This window comes from Corvus brachyrhynchos, unplaced genomic scaffold, assembly GCF_000691975.1.
Source record: "Corvus brachyrhynchos isolate BGI_N302 unplaced genomic scaffold, ASM69197v1 scaffold544, whole genome shotgun sequence".
Lineage (NCBI taxonomy): Eukaryota > Metazoa > Chordata > Aves > Passeriformes > Corvidae > Corvus > Corvus brachyrhynchos.
Window position 1 is genome coordinate 1,050,865 of NW_008238325.1, and position 8,841 is coordinate 1,059,705.

General features: G+C 43.5%; 1 long non-coding RNA gene across 1 annotated transcript in view; it reads right to left on the reverse strand.

Moving 5' to 3' along the window:
• Positions 1–8,611, reverse strand: part of LOC108446793 — a 13,947-nt gene extending 5,336 nt beyond the window's left edge. The window contains exon 1 of the long non-coding RNA XR_001862095.1: positions 8,526–8,611. This is a non-coding gene — a long non-coding RNA (uncharacterized LOC108446793). The remainder of the gene's footprint in view (positions 1–8,525) is intronic.
• Positions 8,612–8,841: the final 230 nt, after the last annotated feature.

An 8,841-nucleotide genomic window follows, 5' to 3' on the forward strand; every position in this document is an offset into this window, starting at 1 on the left:
AGGAATGATGGCAAACACTGGCTCTCTAAACGAGAATAAATTCAGTTTTCGAGATGCTGTGGGCAGAGCAAGACAGGATCCTATCAGCCTACCAAAAATACTTCATTTACCTCTCTGCCAAGCATTAAAACTGGTGAGAAGAGAGCAAAAGCAGCTCTGCGATGGGATCATGGCAGAAGATGTGGGGTAAGTGAGGCTGGAAGAGGCTGAAGCTCGAATGGGCCATTTCCACACCAAAAACCCCAGTGAAGCAGAGTATGGTGATGGTTCAGCTCGGTTGAGTCACTGAAGCCATCCAGAGATGGCTTTAAGCATCTAATTTTACCAGCCCAACACACCAAAATTTCCCACAAAACCACCAGGAAATGCTGGTGTCACACTCAGCTTTGGGGCTGGGCTCTCTCCCCCCTCCAAAGCCAGAGGTGCTGCTATTCTGGTATCAATTCCTGTTAGTCCCATACAGATGTTAGCACCAAAACGTTACCAGAATCATTATGTTATAAAGAAACAGCTAAAATACCTCTGGCCAGAGAAGGAGGAAATCAGGTTGTTGGAACAAGGCAGAATCCCTTTCATATGAGAGTGCTTTTCCACCAAACAAAAAGCACTGAACAGAGGCTGTGTCAGACAAATGCAAGATGAGCTAAACTTCACAACAGATTTCTCCCTGCAAGAATAAAATCTCTGTCCACACAGAATGTCTGTAGTGTTTCACATTAACTCAGAGCACTCAGATCTAACAAACGTGGCAAGCTCAGAAATAGGTGCCTGTAAACTCTAATCTCCTTTCCAGAGTTCTGTTTTTATTAGCAGGCTGTGGCTTCCCAAGCTGTGTAGCCAAACAGGAATGGATTTTATCCAGGACTTTTCCCCAGGAATGCATGCTGCAAATGCTTTAATTCAAATGTCAGGGAGGGAGAGGATTGCACCTGAGCAATAGTCAAAGGCTGGGACAATATGTCAGTGGAGATACTTCCTTAATGCCACTACAAAGCCTATGGAACTACCCACAGCTGAGAATCACCAAAAGCAGCTTTAATAAGCTGAAAACTCTGTTAGAAGGTGTTCACAAAATGCATTAAATTTCTCTGTGAGTTACTCAGCAGAGTGAGGGAATCTGCTGTTGATGGAGTTGTTGAAAACAGCTATTTTGAAACCCCAGCCAACACTCAGGCTCCATGCAAAGCCTCTGCTACAGAGAATTTCTGTCTTGAGCATTAATTTTCATGCCTGAGAAGTAGTGTTGCATATTTTCTCCTCATTTAGCACACCTGAGAACAATGAACGCTGAAAAAGGAACTGGATGCTTTGTAAGTTCACCCGAGGTGATGAATACCTCAACTCCACTGCAACAATAGGACATGTCTGACCTGCACCCCTGAAAGGAGTGATGAGCAGACATGCACATCTTCCTTAATTACCTCTCCTTTTAATGTGGCAAAAAATGGGAGGCAACTTGAGGGAGAAGCACTCAGTCAGTCAAACCACAGAGCAGTGGAAAGGTCAGATCCTCACAGCCCAAACATCGTGAATTACAAGAAATATAAAGCATTAAAATTCCAAATGGCTGCTGACAGAGGCTTTAATGAGAATGCAAAAAGAGCCAGCAATCTGTCCTCATGACAAAAATTGTAATGAGAATGTTCTCCTCTAAGTCTCTTCAGTGAGGGAAAAGTGTTTCTGTGCCAGGACCGTGAAGGACTCAGCTCCTGTTTGCACACTACACAGTTCAGGAAACTCACGTGACCGACTGATTCGTCCTTTCCCCATTCCAAAATAAATACTGAGAGGTCTGGCCTGGCTTCCACCTGCCCTCAGCCACCACTCCTGACTCCCACTGGGTTTGTAGAACATCCCAGTTCTGGGCAAGGAGCAATTGGAAAAGATGCAGGAACAATGACAAATGAGAGCTAAGCCAGCCTAGATCAGTGGTAAGACTTGAACCCCCCATTAAATCACTGCTAGCGAGGCCAGCAGAGGGACATGGTGCTATTTTTCCTCTGGAACGCTCCAAAACCCCTTGGAAGAAGATCCCAGAGCTCAGCCTCAGCCCTTCCCAGGCACCAGAGATGGGCTGTGCAGGGAGCATGGCTCTGTTGGCTCGTTCCTGCTCCACTCACCACCCCAAAAGCACCCAAGTGACTCCTGCAGCCTCCATGAGCTCCAAGAAGTTCCAGAGTCCCAGCTGGCATTTCTGGACTTAACGACCCTTGTTAGAAATGTGCCTGGTGATTTCCATTCCATGTGAAAGGCGTCTCTGTGCTGATGTCCCTCAAACACGCTCAGGAGAGCAGCAGCTCCCGAGTGTGAAAGTGTCTCACTCTGCTCCTGGCTCCCCTACGGTGCCTTTCATCAAGGACTTAAGAGTAAGTTTGGCTTTTTCTAAGAACAAGAAAATAGATTTTTGGGGGCTTTTGGTTTGGATTTCTTTGTGGTTTTGTTTGGGGGGGGGGATTTGTCCCTTTTGCTTTGGTTTTTCTTTGGTATTTTTAAAAATCGATCACAAACCATTACCAGCTTTTGGCAAGAGGCAGATCAAAAACATGCCTTGCTCCAAGGTGATTACACCTTTAATAACCACATCATTACCACCATGAGTGGATATAACAAGTCCCCCTTTCCATCTTTGAAAAATAATCAGGATATCGTGGTGTTCTACCACTGCACTCCCTCCTTTTTCCCCCTCTCCCCCTGCCTCCAGCCCCACAGGAAGCAATCATTTCTATGCAAATACTGGGTAATAGAAATGTAACTTCTCCATACCCTGCCTTTCCTTGGGGAAGCCAATCTGCCGGCTCTGGATACACAGAAAGCACCGAGCTGCAGAACTTATCTGATATTAATGGTTTCTGCTTCATTTACATATTCATGGCTCGCTTCCTGTGCACACTTTATTGTGGAGGAGCAGTCACCACCTCATTTCCAATATTCCCAGGAATAATGAGAGGTGACTGCTGCAAACCCTACCCCTGCAGGTTCAGCTCAGAAACCACTCAGAAAACCTCTTTTAAAGCTCCTGGCAGCTGGGAGGGAGGAACATTTAATGGCAAAGTGCCCCAAATTCCCTGTTCTCCATGGGCTGAAGCCCTCAGTGACCATTTTGGGCTAAACCACGAGGAACTGGCCTGCTCACAGGTAGCACGAGGTCACTTTGCTTGTCCCCTCCTCCTCAGGAGTGGAAACACGGCAGGTGTGGATAATTATGGACAGGGATGACCAGCAGAGAGGGTTTCTGTCATCTCCATCACTCTGCAAAGCATCTTGGCCCCTTGAGTAGGGAAAATCCTGCTGCTGAGGCAAATATCCCCCACCAGCAGGACAAGCTGCCAGGTTTAGGCCCAAAAGTCCTATTTTTTTCCTATTTTGTCCCTTTTTTTCGTGATCCAAAAGGTCCCACTGGGGGTCTCGCCATGGGAAGGAAGAAGAGGCTCTGCCCAGCACCACACAAAGCCTTCAATGCTCCTCCTGAATGCACAAGCCAGGCTGGATTCATTTCAGCCCAGCTGCCAAAAATCTGTCTGTCTTCCTAAAAAACATTAAACTTGCTGGGAAAATGATAAACAGGGTGGAAATTTATTTATGAGAACCTTTGGATTAATACACAGGGTGCTGATCTCAGCACGCTCTCCAGAGTGTCAGACTTAAAAACTGAGCTGTGCTTTGCAGCTTTTTCGTATCTCTGCCCAACTACCAGAAGCAAATAAATAAATAAACAGCCAGAACCCTCTGTGTAAGAACAAATGTCTCAATCATTACTCCCAGGGAGCTTCTACACATCCTACAGTCACACACGTGCCTTGATCTCCTCTCATTTTCAAAGGTCAGCAAGAAGCAGCTCCAAAAGTTTCAAGAGCTCCAAGAGAAGAAGCTCCAGGGGTTTTGTCTCTCTAAACACCACTGGCATTGCAAATCCTCTCACTGAAAAATTCTCTCCTGTGAGGGTGGGGAGGCCCTGGAATAGAATTCCCGGAGAAGCTGTGGGTGTCCCTGGATCCCTGGAATATCCAAGGCCAGGATGGGGCTTGGAGCAGCCTGGGACAGTGGAAGGTGTCCCTGCCTGTGGCAGGGGTGGAATGGGATGAGCTTTAAGGTCCCTTCCAACCCAAACCATTCTGGGATTGTGGGATTCTGCGATCCAAGATAAAATACAGGTAGACAACAGAAACTTATGGCAGAGTCTGAGCACCAAGGGTGTACTAAAAGTAAAAGACATGGTGAATTGTTAAGCCAGCAATTAAAGAATAATATCCTTCACCTTTTAAGATAATGCATACACGTAGAAAAAAAATTTCTCTGTCTGAAAAATAACTTTTTCTTCCAGCAAGAACTGTCCAAAGGCATTTACACAGGAATTCCTGCTTCCTGTAGCTTCTATATGAAAACTGATAACTGCACTGAAGAAGTTAAAAAATGGCTCCTAAATTAACTCCTAAAGAGCTACCAAAATCTTCATATTAAATTTAGCAGATGTTTTTTTCTTTCTTTTCATCAAAGCCCTTGGTTGTACTTCACCTGAACTTGCTCATCTCTCTCATCTGCTCCGTGGGGAGTGAAATGAAACCCAACTCATTGTTTGGGGTTGATGCAGTGCCTCAGCCTCCCTCACCAGGCTCACATTGCCATTAATAACTCAGCCCTACCTCTAACAAAAGATCAAATTTTCAAAAGAGAAAACAAAGAAGTAAAAAAAAAAGAAAAAAAAATCAATGCAGAGGTCATTATCTGAGGAAACAAATAGGAAAAAAATCCCTTTTTGCAAATCAAGTAGAAATAAAGTGAAGCAATGCCTGAGTCAGCAGTTTGCAGCCAACCTCCCTCCTCCCTTAGCGGCTTCTGGCTCCACAGGTGTCTCCTGGTTTTTATTATTTCTGTCTTCACTGTTTGGTTTGGGTTCACTTTTTGTTCATTTTTGGTGCCTGATGTGCTAAGTCAGCAAATTCTCCCATCGACCTGGATCTGCCACTTGTCCTGCAGCTGGAGAACCTCAGCCCCTTTTTTTGGGAAGAGCTGTGACCCCTGCTTGGTGCTGCAGCTGAGCCCAGCCCCTCATTCTGGCTGGGAAGCGCTGAGCCCTGCTCCAGCTGGGTTTGGAATGGCTGCCAGCGTACTCTGCTCACCTTGTGGGAATTCAGGAACATCAGCCTAATTAAAATTGTTGTTGTATTTGTTTTGCCAGGCTCTCCCTTTTATCTGCACCAGAGTGGTTTTGCCTCCTCACTTCAAGAAGCGTCTGTGGGTGGAAATAGTGAGTGATAGATTCAAATAATGAGGCTCTAAACGACTACAAAAGACTTTACATGGCTGTGAATCATCCATCTCCAGTGCTGCATTATTCAGAAATTAATGCAACCCTATAAATGAATAATGATTTAAATGTACTTTTAAAAATTGTTAATGCTCCAGCACTTTTTCCTTCTCTACATAATCAGAAAATTGATTATGACTACGACTAGACCTATGTTCTTAATTTAACTTATGTAATGGGGATGTAAAAAAGGCTTTGCAACAACAGTGGAAATGGAAAGATTTCCAGGAGACTGGAAATGGGTTTCTAACCTTCAGAATTCCCTAGCCAAACTCAGCTGATTTCAGGGGGAATTAACACCAAAAAAAGCCTCCTGGAAGGCTGTAGGATCTATAGAAAACTGAATTATTGCCAAGGCTGAGGAAAAAGATCCAAAATACATTGGAATATATGTCAAATAATAAGGATAAGGATCATAAGGATAATATGAGTCCAGAAGGTGTTTTGCTCATTATTTGTTTTCTCACATTACTCTTTCTTTTTTAAAAAGCAAGTTATTAGGAGAATCCTGAAGCCAGGAGATGTGTGAACAGTAGAAACAACACAAACTGATTCCCAAGTATTCGTCTGAGGATGATTCCCATGTATGAGGATGATTCCCATCAGCATTATCTGATGAAAAATAGAGGGTGAACACAACTCAGCGGGGTTTATAAAAGGATCTGTTTTCCAGAGCAGCTGTGGCTGCCCCTGGATCCCTGGCAGTGACAAGGCCAGGCTGGACAGGGCTTGGAGCAGCCTGGGACAGTGGGAGGGGTCCCTGCCCATGGAAGATGGGTGGCACTTGAGGATTTTAAGGTCCCTTCCAAACCAAACCTTTCTGGGATTTTAAGATTTCACTTCTCACTCTGGGTTTTCATTTTCAGCAATAATGATTTCTCCATCTCTCTTTGAAACCACCTTAGTAAGAGACTCCAAACTGGTTGAGGCAGGGAGTTCACACACAAGCCACAGAGAATGGTTATTTATCCTTCACAAATCAAGGATGATGTGACATCTTTGGTCCTACCCTATTAATTCTATTAAAATCACCAGAATTATTCTGGTTTTAGGAGGGTGGAGGATGTGAAATTAGAACTGGGGCTGTGCATTTTTACTGAACCCTATCTGAGCAACACATCAGCTCTTCTTTAGACACGTTTCAAAATAGATATTATGTAAATTATTAAATGCTTTTCTCCTCAAGTCACACTGGGAATTTTTCAGGAGCAGACCAGAGATGAGAAATTGTTCTGTTCACACAAAAGCAAGTGATATGTTACAACCCTCTCCACCAGACGACAGCTGAACAGGGTTTTCTCTTGTGCAACAATAAAATTATAATGGATCCGTTACTTAGTGTTCCACTGAAGGCAGACACTTCAAAGACTCTTCAGCCCCAGAAGATGGTTTCAATAAAGTCATCCCCCACCAGGAATGGTTTATATTCTGCAGGTCTCCATTAAATAATCATAAATTATTGATGCCATAAAGGACACGGACTGTGCTGAGGCTACAGCCACAGATGTCCCCTCATTAAAACCTTGTAAAAATCACTGCCACTCGAGCTGCAGGACTGAGTTTGTCTCAAAGCCTCAGTGAAATATTGCCACCGACCCAGCAAACCCCTGCTCCTTCCAATTACTTGGGGTCTGATAAACTCCCCGCTTCCATTCCCACTTCATCCTGCTGATAAACTGGGAGCTCCACATTTCTGCCCACACCTCATTTACCAGGCTGAAAACACTCCCTGTCTTAGTTCCTCCTTCATTGAAGGGCTGCAGGAACACTGGGAATGTGATCCCTCGAGATGGGAGCACCCATGCAATGAGAATAATTTCAGGAATAACCTGGCACTCACCCAGCCCTGCTGACTCTTCCAGTTCTGGACTGACAGGTCCTGCTCTGTGTCGTATTTAATCCTACAAGTGAGGTTTTGACACTATTCAGGCACACAAATAATGACCAAACCTGCTCCTTTCTCTATTAAATCCAAGAAATATTTCCAAGTCTTAAACTTGACTGCTTGTATTGAGTCAGACAAAACTTCTTAAGTTTAACTTAATCATGTCCAGATTAAATTTCTCAAAGGTGGTGAGGAAGAGAGGTTAAATTTTCAATTTTTTTATAGCTTTAAAGGCAGACAGATCTGTGACTCTTAAGTCTCTCCCCTTAGAAACTGAAAAATCTGGATCTTGAGATTTTCCCCCCATACAAGAAGGCAAATCTTGATCTCAATGATAAATATCAGCCAGCTAATGAAAAACAAGTGTCTCGCCTCAATATTGGAGAGGATCTTTGGTGTCTGCTCTCCCAGCTGAGACAGATAAACCAATACCACCAAACTCATGGTGCCTGCAATTTTCTAACTGATTCAGTTTCGATTGTTGTACCTTCTTTTCTCCCCACAATGTTTCTTTGTCTGGTTTTTTAATTATCAGCAGTAATTTCTGATTCTCCTGAGTGGGCTCATTCGTTAGGAGAATAGCAAATTCCTACCACGTACAGGAATTGTCTGGAGTTTAGTTCCAAAACCAAAATGGAAACTGATTCGATTCGCTTGGTATTCAGTATCAAGGAATTCAGTAAAAAAATCCTAAAATACTTCATATCTCCCAAATCCATGTGCATTTTGTGTCCTAAATTAAGTCAGTACACGAATTAAACTAGGGGATGTTCCATTTTACACAATTAACTTTAAAGAGTTGTATTTAAAACAGATCAAATCTTGCTCTCCTGAGGTTTCAGGATAAATGGGAATGTGGTTATTAATTTATAAACTCCCTCAGGAAGAGACATGAGCAATAAACAGCAGATCCAGCTCACTGAGTGCCTCCTGGACAGCCACACCAATGGAATGGAACTGTCCTGACCTTCCTCACTGAAAGCTGCCAACCTTAAAATAACTTTGTGTTCCTGGATTTTATGAATTCCAGGTCTTAGGTCTGCAGATCTGATCTCCAAAGGTGCAGGGAATGTTTTAGCTGAGCCCTGTACCATTAAACAGGGATTGCCACGAGTCATAAATTATTCTCTTTTCAATGCTCAAGACTGACAGAGGTGCCAACTTTTCAATTTAATTAGGGAAATTCTCTGTAAGAGACGTATTTTAGTCAAGTTCTGTTCTCTCAGCTTCACCTCAGGTTTCATCCTTTCCATCAGCCAAACAAATACTCTCAACTTGTTCTCTCAGAAATCATCTCACGTAGGTAAAACAAATTATTTCATGTTGCATACTTACATTTATCTTGAAAGGCGCCTTCAAATCCTTCTCTGGCTGGCTGGGACACCCATTGTTTTCCTGAGTTTCCTAAAGGAAAAACTTCCCAAAGCAGAGAAGTTAAAGGACATCAACCCCCATCCTCAGCCACTTCACCTTCCACCTCAATTCCCCAAATTCTGCCGCTACATTTCACTCACAGAATGAAATCATCTGTGGAAAAGCTGCTCCAAACAGGGGCAGAGAATTCCATAAGGGAGGAGGAACAAATAAATTCATTACATTGAGGGTTTAAAGCAATAAATCCTACAGATAATTTCTGTACTGATCACAGGTT